This window comes from Mus musculus, chromosome 2 (genome assembly GCF_000001635.26).
Source record: "Mus musculus strain C57BL/6J chromosome 2, GRCm38.p6 C57BL/6J".
Taxonomy (NCBI): domain Eukaryota; kingdom Metazoa; phylum Chordata; class Mammalia; order Rodentia; family Muridae; genus Mus; species Mus musculus.
In genome coordinates this window covers 152790838-152812058 of record NC_000068.7, presented here as the reverse complement: position 1 = coordinate 152812058, position 21221 = coordinate 152790838, and the positions used below count along the sequence as shown (strand labels likewise).

Genomic DNA, 21221 nt, shown 5'->3' with positions numbered 1-21221 from the left:
GTAGCTAGTACGTGGTGGTAAAGTAGTGCTTTGAACCCAAGCAGTCTGCCTCAGAAGCCCTTTGTCCCATTTGGGGGTGGGGGTGGGGCACTAGAAATGTTGCTGCTGTAGCTGTTGTATCCAGCACTATAGGTCTTTGATTTTGTTCTCTCTGCTGATTCTAAACTGGGAGGGGGGGGGGGACGACACCAAAACTAGAAACCCACTCTAGTCACTTCAGATCCCCAGAGACCAACATAGTACTCACAGTACTCATTAATATTTGCTTAATGGCAGAGAATACTCCCTTTCTTCATTAATCAATCAGAGGCTCTTTATCGACCATTTCCTGTAGGCTAGCTCTGAACACATCCTGGGAGGACTGCAAAGTACAGCTATGCTTCTGTGAGAGAAAGTAAGTGTGTGTGTGTGTGTGTGTGTGTGTGTGTGTGTGTCCATGTATTGAGGGGGGTTACATTCCAGAGCTTTGTGTCATTGGCAGAAATTACCACATGGGAGGCAAAAATAGTACAGGTGGCCAGGTGGCTTAGGGATGTTTTTCAAGCCTGGATTCTCACCCCTCCCTGAGTGGGCCACTCCCTCTTTCTACAGAGCAAAGCACCACAGATTGCCTTCCCTTTGACCAGGGCAGAAATCACCCCTATCTCCTCAGGGCTTCTGGAGGTTTTCTTATCTTTCCTGACCAGTTTATGAGCATCTAGAAGGAGAGGCTAAAAGGCAGGAGAACAAGACTGTAGAAAAATTACACCTGCCTCAACACTGCAGCCAGGTCAGCTTTTTAGAACCTAAGTTAAAGTGGGGTACAGAGGACACGTAGCTCAGTGTCTGGAAAGAGGAGTTCAGCAGCCTCCTCAGCTACACAGAGAGTCGAAAGCCAACCTGGAAAAACCCTGTCTGTCTCAAAACAACTAAACTGCATCTACTAAGAACACTGTTAATAGCGTTCTTTCGACCTACCTTTGTTTATCTGGTTTGGTTGGTTTGGTTTTGGTTTTTTACAGAGTTTTTCTGTGTAGACCTGGGTGTCCTGGAACTTTCTGTGTACACCTTTTGAGTGATCACTAAGTACCAAGTGCTGTACTCAGTAATTTATATGCATTCTTTTTGCCAGGTATCTCTAAATAGTTTCTTAATGTGTGTGTACATTTTTGTGTGTATTCACTTGGATGCCTATGAAGGGCAAAAGACAAAAACCTCAGGGGTCATCCTCAGGATGTTATTTCCCTCCTTTGGAGACGGGTTTTGTCATTTGCCTGCAGCTCTCCCCATCTCGGGCGTGGCTGGCTGGCCAGCAAGCTCCAAGTAAGCATCCACTTGCCTCTGCTTCCCTGGCACTGTGTCTGAAGCATAGACTTGAGTAGTAAGTGGCCCTACCTTCTTTACAGGAAATAGAGACCCAGAGAGATGCTTAAGGTCCTCAGCTTGTATAAGATAAAACCTAGATTTGAACCTAGAGAGGTCTGCTCCAAAGCCCGGTTCTCTCTGTTGCTCTTCCCAGTGTATTTGAGAATGTGCAGAAGGAGGGTTGGGGAAGCATCTTGGAATCTGAGGGATACCCACTGACCTGCCAGCTGAGAAAGTTTGTCTGCAAGGGGATGCTCCAGGGCTTAGGGTTATTGTAGGATTTGCCACAGGCATGTTTGAACTTAGCCATTCAGCATCCTCTAATTTCCTGCTTTTACCCTCTCAGCTGCTAGTCAGGAGGTTTGTGAAGGTGACATCATCCAGCTGAATCAGCTGTTGCTGTAGACTTACGGGAACTGAAAATCATTGCCCCTTCCTGCTTTGCAAGTCTCTCCAGAATGAAGTTAGAGCATGGGAGTCTTCCACCTGTCTACAGGGTCATGGCTAAAACTCACAATGTTCACTGTTTTAAGAGCTAAAAAGGTAGACCAGGTGCACTCACCTATATCTCAATGCATGACACGCAGAGGTAGGTAGATCTCCCTGAGTTCCAGGCCAGCCTTGACTACATAACAAGTTTCAAAACAGCCAGAGTGGCATAGTGAAGCCGTGCATACTTATTTTATTTTATGTATTTTTCAGACAGGGTTCTATATATTACCCTGGTTGTCCTAGAACTCTCTATGTATATGTAGACCAGGCTGGCCTCAAACTCACAGAGATCCACTTGTCTCTGCTTTCCAAGTGCCTGGTGAGACCCTGTTTATAAAATCAAATAGAGCAGAAAGCCAAAGGATGCACTTCTTCCTCCCTCCTCCCGTTCTCCACAGTCTCATTCTGTAGCCCTGGGTGGGTCAAACTCATAGCCTTCTTGGCGGGATTCTAGGTCTGTGCCACCATGTGAGGCTTAAAAGGTTAATTTGGGGTTGTTTTGTTTTGTTTTTGAGGGACTGGCATCTCAAGAACGTTTTCTTTTCTGCCTTCATTTAACCCTGTAACTCTTGATCCTTTTGTGTCTTTTTGCCTAAGTTCTAAGCTAAGGCCAGCGCTGTAGATGGGCCAACAAAATGTATTTGTGGATTTTGATTTTAAATTTAAGCCTCTTAGAGTCTGATTAGGAGAATTCAAACAAACAAACTTGTATACTTCAGAGTAGAGCAGTGCCACAATGTAATCTGGTGGAGCTCTGCCTATGACCAGAAAAAAAAAAAGTTATGTATATTTTTTCAAAAGGAAAGAAGTGGGAAGCTAGAGAGATGCTTCAGAAGTTGAAGAGTGCTTCTTGTTCTTGCAGAGGACCCCAGTTCACTCCCCAGCACCTCCTGTAACTCCAGTTCCAGAAGGTTCTACACCCTCTTCTGACCACCACAGACACATACATATAACTTAAAGTTTTAAAAATTATTGTTGTTATTATTATTACTACTATCACCATCATGATTATTTTGGTGGCTCCTACCTGTAATTTCAGCACCTAGAAGTCTGGGGAAGGAAGATTGTTGTAGAGAGAATCTATTGGGAACTGTATGGAAGCATTACCTGTCAGTAAAAAATCGCCTGTGACCAATGAGCTGAGGCAGGAAATAGGAGGTGGGAGTACCAGCAGAGAGAAAGAAGAATTCTGGGAAAGAGTCAGGGATGAGTAAACTGAGAAGAAGGTAACCAGTCATTTGGCCCTCAGAATAGAATAAGTGGGGAGATTCTCCCCAAATACTGATGGAGATAGACGGTCATATGAAGCTGAGGAGAGGTAACCAGCCACATGGTGGGACGTAGATTAGAATGAATGGATAAGTAAGTTACAACTCAGCCAGGGAACAAGCCTAAGCTATTGGCCTAAGCGTTTCTTCATGAAATAGCAAGTCTCAGAATCATTATTTTGAGGAACTTGTACACAGTGGAAAAGCCCTCCATTACAGATTGCCACAAGTTTGAGATTAGGCTGGGCTACCTGGTGAATTGAATTCCAGGGTAGCCTTAGCTGCATATTAAGACTATCAAAAGCAAAACAAGTGAGGAACGAGTTAGTTGTGACAGTAAGACATCATACAAACTTGCCTGTGACTTTGCCTCTCTCAGTCAGTGGCATATCACATGAGCTATCACATTTAGAGGTAGGCTCAGTAAACAGACAGATAGTCCTGGCACTAGAGAGGCCCAGGCAGGAAGATTACATGACCCATGAGTTTGGAGTAATGCACCCAGCACCTACGGAGCACTCAGTGGGTGGTAGCCCCTTTGATACTTTCTTGACAGGGAACAGGCCATTGGATAAGCCTGGGTGAGGCTTTTAGGGATAGGTTGGCTTGGAACTGGACTTTGAAGCCCGGTTAGGATGTTGATAGGTGTAGCCTGTCAGATAGATATAGAGCACCGCTGGAGGCTGGCTATTTGCTGTATAACTTTTTTTTTTTTTTTAAGATTTATTTATTTTTATTATATGTAATTACACTGTAGCTGTCTTCAGACACTCCAGAAGAGGGAGTCAGATCTCATTACGGATGGTTGTGAGCCACCATGTGGTTGCTGGGATTTGAACTTCGGACCTTCGGAAGAGCAGTCGGGTGCTCTTACCCACTGAGCCATCTCACCAGCCCCAACTTTTTTTTTTTAGTTAGCACACAACACTAGGTATCGTTACGGCATCTCAAACAATGGGTTATAGTAGATTCTCCTTCCCTTGTCTAACCTTCCTCCCCAGTTGCTTCTTTTTTCACGTCTCATGTGTTCTTTTGCCCACCACTGTTCTTCCTTACCACCTATATTATCTCCGCTTGATCTCCATCCTAGTTATTTTGGCTTTACCCACATTTACACTCACTTACACACACATACACACTTGCACATTACAGCCTAGGATCCATTTATCAGAGTGTAATTCTTTTATCTTCCTGAGATTGTGTCATATTTTGTTTTTATTCATATTTTCAATATTTTATTTAACATAATTTCTAGATTCATCCATTTTTTGCAAAGCTCATAATTTCAGTTTTTTTTATGACTGAATAAAATTCCATTCTGCACACACATACATACAGATGTATGAGGGGGAGTATGGCATCTGGAAGATTTCAGACTAAACTGGACAATGAGAGGGGCATGGAAGCAAGAAGAAGAAAAAAGAAGGGAAAAAGAGCCAAAAGCCAAAGATCAATAGAGCACGTGGCCAAAATGGCATGGTTATAAATGGAATGAGAAGCTAGGGGAAGAGATGTGAAGAGAAGGCTGGAGAGGTTTAGGGTGGGGGACAGGGTAAGAAGTGCTGGAAGGAGCCTCAGGGCCTAAGTGAGCCTTGTCCTGGGTTTCTTTAGGACCTGATTTGTGTGTGTGTGCGCGCGCGCTTGCACACATACACACACATAATGTATTTGTGTGTACACATATACACACCACACTTCCATTATCCATTCTTTAGTTGATGGACATATAGGCTAGCCCCATTTCCTTGTTAGTAGAGCAGTAGTGACTGTGGATATACAAGGACTTCAGTGGTAGGATATGAAGTTCTTTGGGCAGATGCCTAGCAGTACTATAGCTGGGTCATACTGTACCTCTATTTTAAAGTTGTTGAGAACCCTCCTATGATTTCCATAATGGCTGTATTAGCATGCATCCTTAGCAACAGTCAGTAAGGGCTCCTTTCTCACCACACCCTTGCCAGCATTTGTTGTCAGATTTCTTGATGATTTTCTGTATAACCTTTAATAGGTGACTTTGTGTCTCAGAGCCTCAGGTTTCTTCTCTGTAAAGTGTGGATTCTGCTGACCTCACCTCACCAGGTGCTGGTAGAATAGACACGTGAGGACAGATGAATAGAAGCCCAGGATGCATTTTCTGCAATGGAAATAGCCAGGCCCAGGCTAGGAATTAAACAGCTATTGCTCATTCTCTCTTTCACCAAGTCAAGGGAACTTCCTCCATGGTCTCCCTGCTTTGCCCTGGCTCCCTTCACACAGCAGACATGAGCCTTTTAAAATTACAGGTCAAAAACTGTGATTCCTTGACTCAAAATCTTCCACTAACTTTCTCTCTACACCTCCCCCACACACACCCTTGATATACACCCCAGGCTGGCCTTGAACTCAGTCATCCTGCCTCAGCCTCCTGAATGCTGTGATTACAAGTGTGTATCAGCCCCCTCAACTATCCAGTGATTTTTTTTTTTTTATTCATGAAGATGAAAGCTGGAGTGTATGGGGTATAGGGGCCTTGGCAGGGCAGCTAACAAGATAAGTGCCCTAGAGTTCACTGTCCCTGATCTCTCAGTGCCCATGCTCACTCCCTCTCCTAGAACCAGTCTTGTGTTCCAGCTCTCATGTCCATCCCCGTGTGTGTACACATGCCCGGAAGCATAAGAGGATGACATGTGCTGATGGTATGTACCCAGGACATTTTGTAACAGGGAAGGACATTGACCATTGCTCTGGGGCTACCAAAGGTCACAAGACTAAGAAAAAGCCAAGGGTATTTGGGCAGCCTTCCTCTCTAAAGTGAGTCATTTCCTGAGGGATGTTGGTCATTCATTCATTTGTTCATTAACAAATACAGAGTTCCTGCTGTATGTCAGGCATTGAGCTAGAGCTTGAGCAAACAGTGTGAGCACTGTCTTGTCATTCAGCTGACATTCTAGTAAGAGAGAGAGAGGCTAAGTACCTAACATAGCAGGTAGTATTTAGGACCACAGGAAAAATACAAGAGAAGAACACTTTCTGTTGCTAGCTAGACTCGTCAGGAAGGCCTTTGATAAGGGCTTCCTCGGGCCTGAGTATAGTAGTGTGATCCATGCAAGTATTAGGGGAAAGAATATTGAAATAGAGAGAACAGCAAGTCCAAAAAAGACTTCAGACATGTTCATATGAGAGAGGCAAAGAGTGTGTAGAAATTGAGCCTGACGTAACCTGAAGCCAGGTCTTCCTGCAGGCCACATAGAACACTGTTTTTATTCTGACAGGCATCGAGGGGTTTTGAGCCAAAAGATGATCAGATCCAACTTAAGCTTCAAGAGAAGCTCTGCTCACTCTGGAGCAGGGATCTCAGCCTGTGAGTTGCCACCCCTGTGGGGGTCGAGCAGCCCTCTCACAGTGTATGCATATCAGATATTTACACTATGGTTCATGGCAACAAAATTACAGTTATGAAGTAGCAATGAAAATAATTTTGTTTGGGGCTCACCACACCATGAGGAACTGCATTAAAGGGTCGCTCGTTAGGAAGGGTGAGAACCACTGCTCTGGAGGATGAAGCCCTCAGGCATGAGCAGGAACGAGATGGTGGGAGCTGCTTATACCATGCAGATTTCTGGCAGCCGTGGGGAGCAGTGGTCATAGCTTGATACACTGGTTTTGCTGCTGCTTGGTGGGAGGAAGGAGGAGAGAGAGGGGGTCCGGCCATCTGGACTGAACAGTGAGGAGGTACTTGCTCTCATAAGGAGAGTACACTATAGCAAATAATTGTTTTCTGCTGGGGCTGTGGCCTTTTGTATTCAAGTGTTAGTTACTTGCTCTTTGACTCTGGACAAGTGTTTAACTTTACCAAGCTTCAGTTTCCTCAATTGTAAGACTCGTGTGTAAGTGTTAAGCAGTTGGGTGCTGTAAAAGCTAGATGGGAGTAACCTGTATGACAGACTACAGGCCCTGCCTACTCTGAATAAGCTCTGACTAAGAGTAACACAGGCTGCAGTTGTTGGAAGGAGGGAATCCCAAGGCTAAGCAGGCTTCTGAGGAGCAGGGAGCAGGCTCCACTCCATTTCCACCGTTCCCTCAAGAAGCCCACCCTCCAGGAGACAGCTCAGACACCATCTGTCCAGCAGAGAAAAGCCACTGGGAGACAGCTTTCAAGGGAGCATTAGATAGAAGAGCCCTTCCCAAGAAACCTAATCTCACTCTCAGCAGGTGATAATCCCAGTAGCCTCCCCTGGTATCTGAGCCCAGCCCACCCACTTCCTTCTCCTCCCCCACCCTGCCACCTAGACTCTCTTCCCCTTCTCACCATCTTCAGGCTGCCACCCGGAAGACTTAGCAGCTGGAAGAGCTCTAACAGGAGGCCCACATCTGATTGGATCCAGCCTTTCACATAGATCAGGTCACCAGGGACTGTAGGTACCACCTGTCCAGACCCCTCCCCCAGGTGCCTGTTCCTGGGCGTGGAGCTTGATCCCTGCCAAGCCAGCTGGAGCCAGGAACTCCCACTGTGGCCCAGCTGCCGCCCTCCTGTCCTTTTGGCGGAGAAACTAGCTTAACCCTTCAGGTACCACACATGTAGTTGTTCATGGTCTCAGTTCTTCCTTGCAGTGTTTGCTGTAGTGGCCCTGTACACTCTGAATTGTTTTGTAAAATTAATTTATTGCAAATACAACAGAGAATTGCTTGGTTTTAGTCTTTTTAGACAGGGTCTCATTGGTAGCCTAGTTTGGCATGGAATTTACTATATGGCTCAGACTGGCCTTGAACTGGAGACAGTCTTCCTGCTTCAAGCTTCCAAGTGCTGTATTTGTATGATATGTGCCACTTGCCTGGCAACATAAAATAACTAATGCATATGTATAGTTTCAAGAATAGAAGATATGAGTAAACAAACTCTTTACCCAGCTTTTAAAAATCAGAATATGGACCGTTATACAGTGAGACCCTCTCGGGGGAAAAAAAATTTAAATGAATAAATAAATGAAAATTTTAAAAAATCAGAATATGGGGGAGGGGGACTGGAGAGATGGCTCGGTATTTAAGATCATTGACTGCTCTTCCAGAGGTCCTGAGTTCAATTCCCAGCAACCACATGGTGGCTCACAACCATCTGTAATGGGGTCTGATGCTCTCTTCTGGTGTGTCTGAAGACAGCTACAGTGTAGTACTAGACATAAAAATTTTAAAAAAATTAGAATATGGGCTGGTGAGACATCTCAGATGGCACTTACCACCAAGCCTGACAACTGGAGTTCCCCTCTCTGGAAACCACATGGTGGGAGAAGAGCACTGGCTCCTGAAATTCAATGACCTCCGCAGGGGCGTGAGCTCCTGCCCTTCTTCTCTCGCCCCCTTCACACTAAATAAATAGAAATAAAAAGCCAATTCTACCATCAGGAGTACCATAAAGTCCTTTGCACTCTTCCCCTGTCAGTCACCCACTGCTCACTTGTTCTCCTGAGGTTTATTGGGCTTTGTTTTGCATGGATCTATAGAGAACGAAAAAAACTTCTTCCTTTGTCCTCTGAGGGTTCTATACTTGAGTCTGTGAGATCAGTCACAGCGGAAGAACTTAACAGGTGAGGTGGCGTGTAGCCTTTACAAGTTGATTGCATGTACGGGGCACGCATGGCATGAAAGAAAGCTAACACCCAACCCATTTCACAGGAAAAAGGTGTGTGGTGGAGGCCCTGAGGCTCCCTTGGCAGAAAAGGGAGGAGCCTGTGATAGAAGGTTTCTGGGCCATGTTGTGACTTCTTAGTTCAGTTTCTCCTGGTTGTGAGACTGCAGGGAGTAGGTTCATGACAGTTCTTTAACTTTTGCACAGGTCTGCCTTTAGGTTATGAGGGAAGGTAAAGAGTCCTTCCATGCTGTGCCCCACCATGCCCTCCCTCAGTGTGAGGCAATCAGCATTTGCCAGCAGCCTTGGGGATGGAAGTCCCTGAACTTCAGTTCCTATCCCCAGACAATAGACTCTCCTCCTCCATGCCTTGAAGCTTTAAACAAGGCTAAAGATGTATGTTCCTATGTAGTTTGTTTTTTTCATTCAGCATTGAGATCCATCTATGTTACATGTATAGTTGTAGTTTATCCATTTTTTTTCTTTAGGGAGGTTGTTTTATTTGTTTTATTTTTAGAACCTTTTTTTTTTTGAAAGGGTCTATAATTTATTACTGGACAAACATCCTAATTTAAGACATGAGCAAGTCTCCAGGTTTAAAATGTTGAAATCCATCTGGTAGGACTGATTGATGACAATTCAGTATAAATCCTCAGTCTTGCCATTGTGTGAATCCTTACAGAGCCAGCTTCGTTCTCCTCCAGTATCTTCTCTTAGAGTTGAACCTGACTTTATTACCAGTTTTCATCTGGATCCACTGAGGAATGGGACGATTTTGCTTTTGTTTCTTGGCCAGAAATCTCTGGATTTGGAAAGTCTTGTGAGAAAACATGGCGAGAAGCCGAATCAGGCGTAGCGCACACGATGGCGGAGAAAAGGAGAAGAGAAAGCAAAGCTTTTTTTTTTTTTTTTTTAAAGATTTTCTTACTTATATATGTGAATACACTGTTGCTCTCTTCAGACACACTAGGAGACGACATCAGACCCCATTACAGATGGTCATGAGCCACCATGTGGTTCCTGGAAGCGCAGTCAGTGCTTTTTTTTTTTTTTTTTTGGTTTTTTGAGACAGGGTTTCTCTGTGTAGCCCTGGCTGACCTGGAACTTACTCTGTAGATCAGGCTGGCCTTGAATTCAGAAATCCGCCTGCCTCTGCGTCCTAAGTGCTGGGAGTAAAGGCGTGCGCCACCACGCCCAGCTGCAGTCAGTGCTTTAACCACTGAGCCACATTTCTAGCTTCTTTAGAAGAATTTTTTAAGGGACAAGGTCTTACTCTTCAGTCCAGGCTCCTAGAACTTATTCTTATTCTGTAGTCCATCCAGACTGGCCCCAAACTCATAGTTGTCCTTCCTCAGCCCCTCCGTGCAGGAATTGTACAGGCATGAGCCACTTTCCCAGTTCAGCATCCTCATTTTGCATGATTAAGTCTTAAGGTATCTTCCCAGTGATCTGTTTAGTGGTTGTTCGGGCTATTGGGTTCCTTGCTGTCACTGTTTCAAACGTGTACTGTGTGTGTCCTGTACTTATGTACATACACCTTCAAAAGCAGCCGTTCCCAAAGTTTAGCCCATCAGGATCACCTGTAGGGTTTGCATAAGTCATAGGGTGCTGGGCTCCTGCCTGTCTGATTGGCACCCTGAGTAGTTGTCAGGCTCTCAGCAGCTGCTGCTGCAAGTCCTTGGACCTCATTTTCAAGATGGTTGTCATTAAGTGTATTCTCGGGAATGCTGTGGAATCATTGATAGGAAGGTAATTCTGGATTGTTGTCATGGGTTTTTTAGAGTTTACACTACTGCTAGCATGTGTGTCTTTGCTAATCTTGATCTGGTCAGGCTTTTAAATGTTTATGGATCTGTTGGGTATGAGATGGTGTCCTGTGTTGGTTTTGGTTTTTTTTGTTGTTGTTTTGTTTTTTGGTTATTTTCATTTTTTAGATTGCAAATGGGGCTAAAAGGTTTCTTCTGTGTGCCAGCCATTTATATTTTCTCTTAAAATACATGTGAAGTCCTTATCCCACTTCCACTGAGTCAGCATCTTCCTAAGGATTTGTAGGGTTCTTTGTATTATCCTGAGTGTGAATATTTTGTCTACTCATGTTATAATAACATCTTTCAGTTTCTGATTTCTTTTTTCTGTAAATGATTTTTTTAAAGATGTATTTTATGTATATGAGTACACTATCACTGATTTCAGACACACCAGAAGAGAGCATCAGATCCTATTACAGATGGTTGTGAGCCACCATGTGGTTGCTGGGAATTGAACTCAGGACCTTAGGAAAAACAGTCAGTGCTCTTAACCACTGAGCCATCTCTCCAGCCCTCTATATGATAAATTTTTATGCCTAGAGTTTTTTTTTTTAGATTTATTTTTAGTAATTATGTGTTTATGTGTCTGTGTGTGGGTATCTATATGTAAGCACTGGTGCCCCCAGAGGCCAGAGGTTTCAGGTCTCTTAGAGCTGGAGTTACAGTAGCTCTGAGCAACCTAATACAGGGGTTGGCAATTTAGGTCCTCTCTGAGAGTAGTAAGTGTTCCTAGCCATTCAGTATTTAATGGAGTTGAATCTTTTGTGATTTATAACATTTATATTTTAATAGACTTTCCCTTTCTTTGCTTTTGATCCCTAAAAAGACATTGTCAATATATTCTTCTAAAATATTTCTTAGCTTTTTAATTAAATTGGTTTGTTTTATGGATGTGTCTATGTGTTGTGTGCACATGTTCGGGTCAGAGGACAAAGTTCAGTAATCTGTTCTTTCTTCTCACCACCTGGGTCCTCGTGAGGTCATCAGGCTTGGCCTAAAGTGGCTTCACCCCACAGCCTCCTCGATAGCTCTCTCCTAAAGTTTCAAAGCTTTGTTCTCCACAGTTAAGTCCTTAATAAATCTGGAACATTCTGTCTGTCCGTCCGACTGTGTTGCCCCTCCCCCCATCACTTTAGTGCTTTTTTTTTTTTAGGTGGGATACCTTTATTCTAGTGGCTTTTAACTAGCTGCAAATCTAAACCATTTATGGCTTGAGTCATGCTAGACCTTAGACATACACTGCACCCCTCGTGCTGAGCAAAGCTCTCCTCTCTGGGGAAGTTTGACCACATTGAAAACCTTTCCAAGATTCAACTTCTAAACATAACCTTTTTCCTGAATGTACCTTGCTTCTCAGAAACACATACTGAGTGCATCTAGAATTTGCCTCACAATATCACAGGGTAGAGAACGGTTGAGGAACAGATGGCATCAGGTTGGCACTGAATTAATATTTGTGGAACCTCAATGGTAGGCTCATTTTGTCACTTTGTTTTGGTTTTGTTACTTAGAGAATTCTTTTAATTTCTGTAACCAAATCCCTCTAGCTAAGGTCTTATTTAATACTCTGTTTATACCCTGTATAAATGGAAAGAATGGTTGACATTTATAGGCCACTATTGCTATTAATTTCTGTATTGTTTTGGTTTTGGAGATGGGATTCTTGCTGTATTGTCTAGGCTGAACTCAAACTTGAAGCTCCCGTGATGCCTCTGTCCCCACTTGCTCAGCATTAGGATTAAAATGTATATAGTTCCTGCTTGACATTCCCCATCACCCTCAGCTATTATGATACACAGTTAACAACCCTATATGTTTCTTAGACCATCTGTGAATATAGTACACATTTGGGAGTAAATCACCACAAGTAGATTTGTTGGCATATACCTTTAAGTCCAGCACTTGAGAGGCAGAGCAGGCGGACCTCTGCGTCTACACAGTGAGTTCTGGGACAGCCAGATCTAAGATGATTGTAAGCTACTGGATGCAGCTGCTGGGAACAAAGCTCTGGTCCTCTTGAGGAACAGCAAGCATCTTTTCTTCTGCACACACATCCTCCTTGGGAGATTGGTTTGGTACTGTACATTTATGACAGGGATACAGAATAACATTTTAACGTATCAAGTGAAACTTGCTGCATGTCCAGCATAATATTTTATGTGTTGGTTCTCAACCATCCAACAGAAAACTTAAAGGCAGAAGGGTTAAATATGTGTACCAGGGTCTCTGGCCCACCTAGGTAAGTGATACAGAGCCGGCTTAATTCTCATATAATATCCCCACTTTTTAAATTTTTTTCTTGTGGGGTGAAGTGTTGTTTGACAAATTTTCACTATGTAACTTTGGCTGGCCTGGAATTTACTTTGTAGACCAGGGTGGCTTGGACTCAATTGCCATCCTTCTGTCTCGGCTTCCTAAATGCTGGGATTAAAGACATATGCCACCAGGATAGCACCTACAGTCTTTATTATTTTTTAAACTTAATTAATTAGTTAATTTGTTCCCTTGTTTATTTGAGATGGTCTCACTATAAGCCTTGACTAACCTGTAACTCACTATGTAGACAAGGCTAGCTTCAAACTCACAGAGATATGTCTGTCTCAGCCTCTGTCTCTTGAGTGCTGGGATTAAAAGTGTGTGCCACTATGCCTGGCCAATACCCATAGCACTTTTTAAAGTGTACTTTCTATATTATCAGGAATAATAAAACGTGGCCATGGAGTCTCATATTGATGAAGAATCAGGCTTTGAGAACACACATGAGCTCACAGCTAGGATCTATGGAGTTCCCAAGAGAAGGCCATCTATGTCCTCTATGGCCTGCAGTGGTCATGCTGAGTTGCCAGCCTTCCCCATGGAAAGTCTCCAAATCTAGTTAGGATTCTGTCAGTTTCTACATCCCTAACTTTGTTGCTCTGGAGAGCTTCAAGTCATCTCTTGGCCATCAGAGGGTCTCTAGGAATGACATATCTATAATTAATTTAATATAATAAATACTACTGTTAAATTGAGTCCAACAGTATGCAGGATATTGAAGGTGCACTGTCAGTTTATCTCCACAATAGTCCTTCATGGGAAATGTGAAGTTCTTTTGAGGTATGTGTTTTGTTGTTTTTTGTGCTGGGAGTGGATCCTTGTCCATGGCAGGTAAGCTGTCTACACTAAAGTTATATTCTTTGTTCTCTTTGTCTGTACTAGAACTTGGGGAGTGTTCCAAGTTAAATAATAGTTACAAGGTTTAATACTACTAATAAATGCCAATAAAACTCAATCCAAATCCAGTCTTAATGTTAGACTCAAAACACCCCATCATTCGCTCTTTTTTTTAAATTAAATTTATTTATTTATTTTATGTGAATGAGCTTTCTGTCTGCATATATGTCTATGCACCATGTATGTCTGATGTGCCCAGGGAGGCCAGAAGAGGGTGTAGACCTCTTAGAGCTGGACTTACAGATGGTTGTGAGCCTCCACGTTTAAGCGCTGGGAATTGAACCTAGGTCCTCTGGAAGAACAAAACCCACTGAGCCTCTCTTCATCCACTCCTTCTCCATTACTGTGGTTCTGGGCTTCCCTCAGCTCACCTCCTACCCCATGCACTTGTTATTGTTTGATGTCCTTTCTGGTATGGGCATCTGGCTTTTGTCTGGCTGCCCTGCCTCATACTGAACATTTTAAAGAAGACCTATAGCCTCTACCTGCTCTTGGCCCCAGACTGTAGCCCGAGTGCTTTGGACAGGCAGCAAAGGATTGGGTTGCCAAGTGATAGCTGTGACTCATCAGCTATGGATGGTCTGTGCTGTACCACCATAGCAAAGACACATCCCTAGGCCTGGCTCTTGACAGACTCTACAGTCAAACATATCTGGGTTTCAACACTACCTCCTCATTTTGTGTCTGTAGAATCCTGAACAAGTAGATTCACCTTAGTGACCTCTACTTCCTTATCTGTAGATGTTAATTTTAAAATAAGAGCTCAGCACCTGCTGTAAATAGTAGCCATCTTCATTGGCATCAGAAGGAAGTTGGTGACCAGATGCAGTTCCATCCAGTTCCTGTATCACAGCCTATTCTCTAGGTTGAGTGAGCTAGTAGGTAGAGGCGGCACAGGCCAAGAACACTGGGGAGCCAGTGATGTGCTCATGGGTGAGCAGTGTAAAACAGGCACCAGAGGCTTCTTAAATGGCTTTCTCAGTGTTCCTTCATCACTTTGGTTTATAAATGATGAAAATCAGATGGCTGCCATATCTGCACAACTTTAAACTAGACCCTTACTGGGGTAATAAGGAAATGAGTAAGAGACAGACAGACATTTTAAAACAAAACAAAACAGCTGGGATGGGGTGGGCCATGCACTCTAATGGGGCTCTGATAGAGCTATACTAGCAGCAGCCCAGAAATCCAGTGTTCGTTTTATCCATCAGGCATGGGTTTATTGTATATAGCTGGCGGAAGAGTCAGGTTTAGTTAATCTTAGTAGGAGGGCTCTACTGTGTGCTGTCTCACACTGAACATCCAGGAGCACAGAGCTATGGACAGTACTTTGTGCACATGAACTAAAAGAAGAATTGAGATCCTTGGTATGGCCATGCTCAGTGGCAGCAGTACATTCCCTAAGGATGTCATCCATTCCTCACAGCTGCCACCAGAGGTGAAGGGACTTCAGGGCTCACACCTTATATAACTAAATAAGTGCCAGTTCTGAGGCTGAGATAGAGCGTAGCACTAGAGAACTTACCTAGGCCAAGTGAGGCCTGCCATTCCGTACTCAGCGCCACAAAAGAGAAGACACTGCCAATAGTCAAACTTACTTTCTAGTCATCAGGATGGCTCATCAGGTGCATGTACCTGCCATGCAGATGTGGCAATCTGAGGTCCACCCTTGGAGCCCACATCAAGGTGAAGGAGAAAATCGACTCCACAAGATAGTACTCTGACACACACACATACAAAGGAGGAGGGTGATTTTTTTTCAATGTTGAAAAGTTTTTGCAATTAAAAAAACTTGTTTTATTTATGTATGTGCACTCGGGTGTGTGTATGTGTACCATGTGCATAGAGGAGCCTGTGGAGGTCAGAAGAGGCTTGGGTTCCCTGGAGCTGGAGTTACAGGCCACCACTCGGATGCTGGGAACCACACCCAGGTCTTCCAAGAGAGAAGCAAGTCTTTTTAACCACAGGGCCATCTTTCCAGCCCCACCACCACCCCAAATTTTAAATTAAAATACAATTACATCATTTCTCTCCTTTTTCTTCCAACCCCTCCTTTGCAAATTCATGGCCTCTTTTTTTTTTTAAATTATTGTTATACATATATATGTAATGTATACATAACAATATGATTTCAAAGCTGACCATTTAATACTGGATAACCAAGTAGGAGACACCTCCCTGGAGAAGACCAGCTCTCCTTCCCTCACCGGCGGTTTCCCATGTCCCTTTTTCTAGGCTTGGATCTCTCCCTTTCATGTTACCATGCCCATTGGTGTTGATAGTGTTCAGATCTTAATTAGGCAGCCATACTGTTGAGGTATCCTGAGTGTAGCTTCCCTGTCATTTCTAGGAGACACACTTTCAAGGTTGACTTCTTGGTCTACTGCCTCTTAAAGTCTTTCTACATCCTCTTCCACAGTGTATCCTAGGTCTTAGATGTGTGTGTGTGTGGGGGGGGTTGTTTTTCAGATGTATCTGTTAAGGCTGTGTATCCTAGTGGTCAGTTCTCCACATTTTCACCAGCTATGGCTTTCTGTAATGGTTTCCATCTGCTGCAAAGAGAAGTTTCTGTGATGAGGGGTGTTATCCTGTGGTATGCTGGTGGGTAAAGGATAACTAGAGTGAAGTTAGGGACTATACTGATCTAGTAAAGTGGAGACAGTGGGTTCTTCTCTAAGATTCATGAGTTCATTGGCTCCAGGTAGAATCTTTTCTTCTAACATGAAACCTCAGTCTCTTTCCTTACATCCCACCACTCCCTTGAGGGAAGCAAAATTCCCACAGAAGGGTCCTAGGGCTTCAGAACGAGAGTGAGAGCTCTTCTGATGTAAGGATGTAAGTAAAGCCACCTCACCGAGATGATGATGCTAGAACACAGGAAAGCCATGTCTCCTGACCAAGAAGTCCTTAACACAAGCCAGAGTACTACCCAGCCCCGGCTGGCCTGAGATTGGCCTTCAGCTTCTGGTCTTCTGTGATTCCAGGTGCTGGGGTCACTCCTGGCCAGAACTTTTAAATTGTTGGGGTTTGTTCATTTGTTTCTCTGTGTGTGGAGGTGTTGTTTTTGTTGTTGTGCCCCTCCTCCAAAAAGACTAAAAGTCGCCCTTAAGTGCCAGTGGTTTGTTAAAAAAAAAAAAAAACAACAACTGTCACTGGGCAGTAGTGGCGCACACCTTTAATCCCAGCACTTGGGAGGAAGAGGCAGACGGATTTCTGTGTTTGAGGACAGCCAGGGCTATACAGAGAAACCCTGTCTCAAAAAACCAAAAAAAGAAAAAAAAGAAAAGCAGTTTGGGATTTTTTTTCCCCAAATGAATCACTGAGCAATTGTGCATATTCTCTCTCTCCTCTGTGTGTGTTGTTTTCTTAATAAGGATAATATATTAGAAAAAGAAGAAAGCTTCAGTGGGGACCTTGGTAAAAGGAAGATTCTAATCTCTGAAATCTATAGAGGTCCCCAAAGCCAGATCATACTTGCCCTACTCTTGACAGGCCTTCAAAAAACTCGGGCTTCCCTGAACCAGCTGCATCTAGTGAGCACTAACGGAAAGCCCTTGTATTTTCTTTCATGCAACCAAGCATGGAGATGTAGGTCAGGCACTGCTGGCCTGGCAGTTACAGCAATTCTGGCTTTGCCCTGCACCTGCAGCCATGTTCTCAGAGACCCATCGGGTAGGGAAGGGATAGGATCTTCAAGAGCTTGTGGGTGGAGCTGGCTGGATCAAGCAGAGGGTCCTCAGAAAAGACCATCTGGAATGTGGGGCCTGAGAAGATGGCTCTGCCCAGGCGTGTCTGTGGCTTCTGTTCAGCTTAGTGTCATCATCATTGATGGAGGAGACTGGGGAGGTCCCATTCTCCTGCTGAGCTCAGCTGGGTCCCCAGACCTGCACCTGAACCTTCCTCCGCTTGGCTGGTGTTTACAGAGCTGAAGCTGCTGCCCTTTGGGACCCAGCCTGTTTTCATTTCTGCTCTCAGCTGTCTGATCTCCATGGACCTCACCTACACGTTTGTGCGTGCCCGTCCCCCACGATGCTGCTTCACTAGGCCCCTCAAGCCTGGCACACTCTGGTCTTTGTTCTCTATAGAACTGCCAACTCTGTGCCTGGCACTGGGATAGCTTTTCTGGCTCTGTTACTCGCCTAGCCACACCTTCCCCAAGACCACTTCTTTCTTTAGCTGCATTCTGGGGGCAATGCTTGGCCTTGAACTCACAGAAATCCACTTACCTCTGCCTAGGTACTAGGATTAAATTCATGTGCCACCACAACTGGCTCTGCTAGTGATTATTTATTTATTTATTTATTTATATGAGTATACTGTAGCTGTCTTCAGATACACACCAGAAGATAGCATTGGACCCCATTACAGATGGTTGTTAGTCAACCATGTGGTTGCTGGGACTTGAACTCAGGACCTCTGGAAGAACAGTCAGTGCTCTTAACCACTGAGCCATCTCTCCAGCCCCACCTCTAGTTATCTTAAAGCCCATGCACAATCTTGGTTCAACATCTTCCCTGTGGAGATCTGTTAGACCTAGGCAGAGGATGCTCAGGGCTCAGGCCCAGAGAACGTTGACTAGCCCACTGCTTTGTCCCCAGCTCATCAGTGCTCACCACCTGATACAGTACAGATTGGATAAAAGAAAGCCCAGAGATAAACAGGACCACTTGTCTGAACCTTCCTGCTCCTAACTCCAGGCAGCCTAGCTTACAAAGAGGGAGGGCCTGTACAGATGGCGGATGGGTGGTGAGTAGGCAGGTTGAAACACAACACTCAATATATCCTTCCTTTACTGTCTCTTGAGACGTGGAGGGAACCAGAGGGCATATGGTATCTCTTCCTCAAAATCATCTCCAACTTCCAAGCCTAAGAGCATCGGGTGTGGAAAAGGGCAGCAAAAGGAAGAACTTACTGCGTGCTTGTTCACTGAGCACTTGAGGCAGAGGGAATAGAATCATTGGAGTTCAAGGCCTGCTTACAAAATGAGTTCAACTCCAACCTGGTTTATATCACAAGACTTTCCTGGGATGGGTCCTAGCTGTTATAAATAAAGCTAAAACTAACAGACTGTGGGAAGTGCCACGCATCTTTAGCTGGAATCAAAATATTTATTGGGCATATACTGTGGGCCATTTGATTCTGCTGCCATGCCTGTGGAATGGGTGCAGCTGTTCCTGTACCCTAGAACATCAGGCTTAGCAGTCTTTGCCCCAGGAGTCAGGAGGCCTAAGACCAGGCTTTGACTTATAGCTGGTGGTCGTTGGGCAAGTACCTGGATTTCAGTGTCTATCTATTGAGCCACACATTATGACACTGAGATTTCTGAGGAGTCCATATACCTGAGCAGATAGTTAGCTGTTCTAGACTTCGTGGTAATGATGTGTATTATCAGTTGCTTGGATAGCACACCTTTGGGTGGCACTCCCCTGAGTGTCTGCAGCCTGTAGCTCTGCACGGTGAAGGGCTGAGGAGCCTGGGTTGTGGATGTGGCCCACAAAGACCTCTAAGGTTTCAGATATTTGGAGGGTGGGGTGCATTCATGCGTAGCAGAGGGGGAAGAGCAGAGGGAAGGGCATTCTGGAGATTTGTACCCATTGCATAATCCTCCAGATTGCTTGCCTTCAGCCAGTGGAATTCCAAACATTTCTAATCAGATAAAGGTGGCTGAAAATACCCAGGACTTGTCCGGACTAGTTGGAGGCAGTGCTAGGGTGAAGAGGTTGAGGCTATAGTGCTTGAGAAAGTCTGACCACTTGGAAGCTTGCCCTGGCTCATAGATGAACCACTGTCCTCTTCTCCTTAATTCCCCAGGATGGGGAGCCAGAGCCATTGGGCTTTTAGCTAGAGGAGGGACAGGCCCTTTTGCAGCAACACATCCTCCTGGAATGTTGGGTCTCTACCTTCTCACATGGGGTACTTAACCTTTTGAGTGCCCCTAAAAGGATCCACATGAGTTCCTTTCTTCCTCTTCCCAGTAGCCCTTCCTTTCAGAATCCCTGTGATGGGGTCTCTTTCACTTGTTTGTTTGAGGTTTGTTTGTTTGTTTGTTTGTTTTAAATGTACGAGTGTCTTCCATGCATATAGGTCTGTGCATTCTCTATGTATGTGTATGGTACCCTTGGCGGTCAGAGGAGGACACTGGATTTGGAGTTATGGATTGCTGTGAACCAACATGTGGGTGCTGGGAGCTGAGCCATCTCTCTAGCCCCTCCTTCACTTTATAGGTAGGGAAACACCAGACAGGGGAGTGGACTTATCTCAAGCTAACTAACTAGCAATGGAGCTGAGAAGAAAAACCCATCCTGCCCAGCATTGAGAGAGGCTGAGTATGACTGAGGGGAAGGAGGCAGGAGAGGCTGCTGTGGACCCCATTTGTTCCAACACAGTGCAGAAGATGCCATTTATTAATATTATTATTGCATGTGTTTATCTGGTGGGGCACAGGTGCTACAGCATATTTATGGAAGTTGGCTCTCTCCCATTGTGTAGGTTCTGGGGTTCAAACTCAAGTTATCAGATATGGGCAACAACACCTTTACCTGCAAAGCCATCTCACTGGCCCCCAAAGTGTCGTTGTGGATCTGTGTGCTTGTGTGCTTTCTTGCTTGTTTTGAGACAGGGGTCTTACTATACATATTGGCTGGCCTGGAACTCAGTATATAGACTGGGCTGGCCTCTAGCTCAAGGATCTCCTGCTTCTGCCTCCCAAGTTCTAGGGCTGATGGTGTGTACTCAGAGAAGATGCCTTTTCTAGTACTTTCCCATATGCTTCCCAGCCTTCTGCGTGAGCCTCTGAGGACCTGGTGTCTGGAGAGTACCAGGTTCCTGCCTAGTTGCTTGATATTGCAAGGCCTTCTTGTGGTATTGCCAAGATAGATGAGAATGAAGAGGGAACCAATTCTCCTGGCCTCTATTCTTTTGGGCACCAGCCTAGGCCCAGAGACCAGAAGTTATGGTTAAATGGAAAAAGTAAGCAGATGGCTTCCTTGAAGATGGTCCCTATGAGCCTAAGAGTAGGAGAAAGCTGGGCTGAAAGACCAGTAATGCCAAAGAACCTGAGGAAGAAAATATGACAGGTGAGGAGAGAAGCAGCCTGGCCCTGGTTGAGAATAAGGACACACACACACACACACATTCGTCATGGGAGACTCAAACTGTGCCTTGGCTAATAATGAATCTAACACTAGTTGTTCCTAACATTTCCTCAGAGTTGACTGTGTGTCATGATTTGCATATGTGGTGGTGAATCCTTGTAGTAATCTGAATTGAGGTCATTTTTTTTTATCCCATTCATAGATAAGATGTTCAGAATTAAACATCTTAGTCTTCTTGCCAAACCTGCTGGCTACGTGGGTACTCTGCTCTGACAGCCTAGCTTGGTGGAAAGTAAGTCAGCCTTATTCTTATCCAGGAAGGACCTCCAGTTCACATGTGAAGAAACACTCAGACAGGAAACTAGCCTAGGCTAAGGAAGCCTGGCAGAGCTGCTTCTGT

The 21221-nt window shown here is 44.6% G+C and overlaps 1 protein-coding gene and 1 pseudogene across 12 annotated transcripts in view; one reads left to right on the top strand and one right to left on the bottom strand.

Moving 5' to 3' along the window:
* The window catches only part of Bcl2l1 (BCL2-like 1), a 75072-nt gene that overhangs the window by 21745 nt on the left and 32106 nt on the right, over positions 1-21221 (top strand). The window lies entirely within an intron of this gene.
* Positions 9234-9598, bottom strand: Gm32211 (predicted gene, 32211; annotated as a pseudogene). Its single transcript, NR_166047.1, has one exon. The product of NR_166047.1 is annotated as a predicted gene, 32211 (transcript).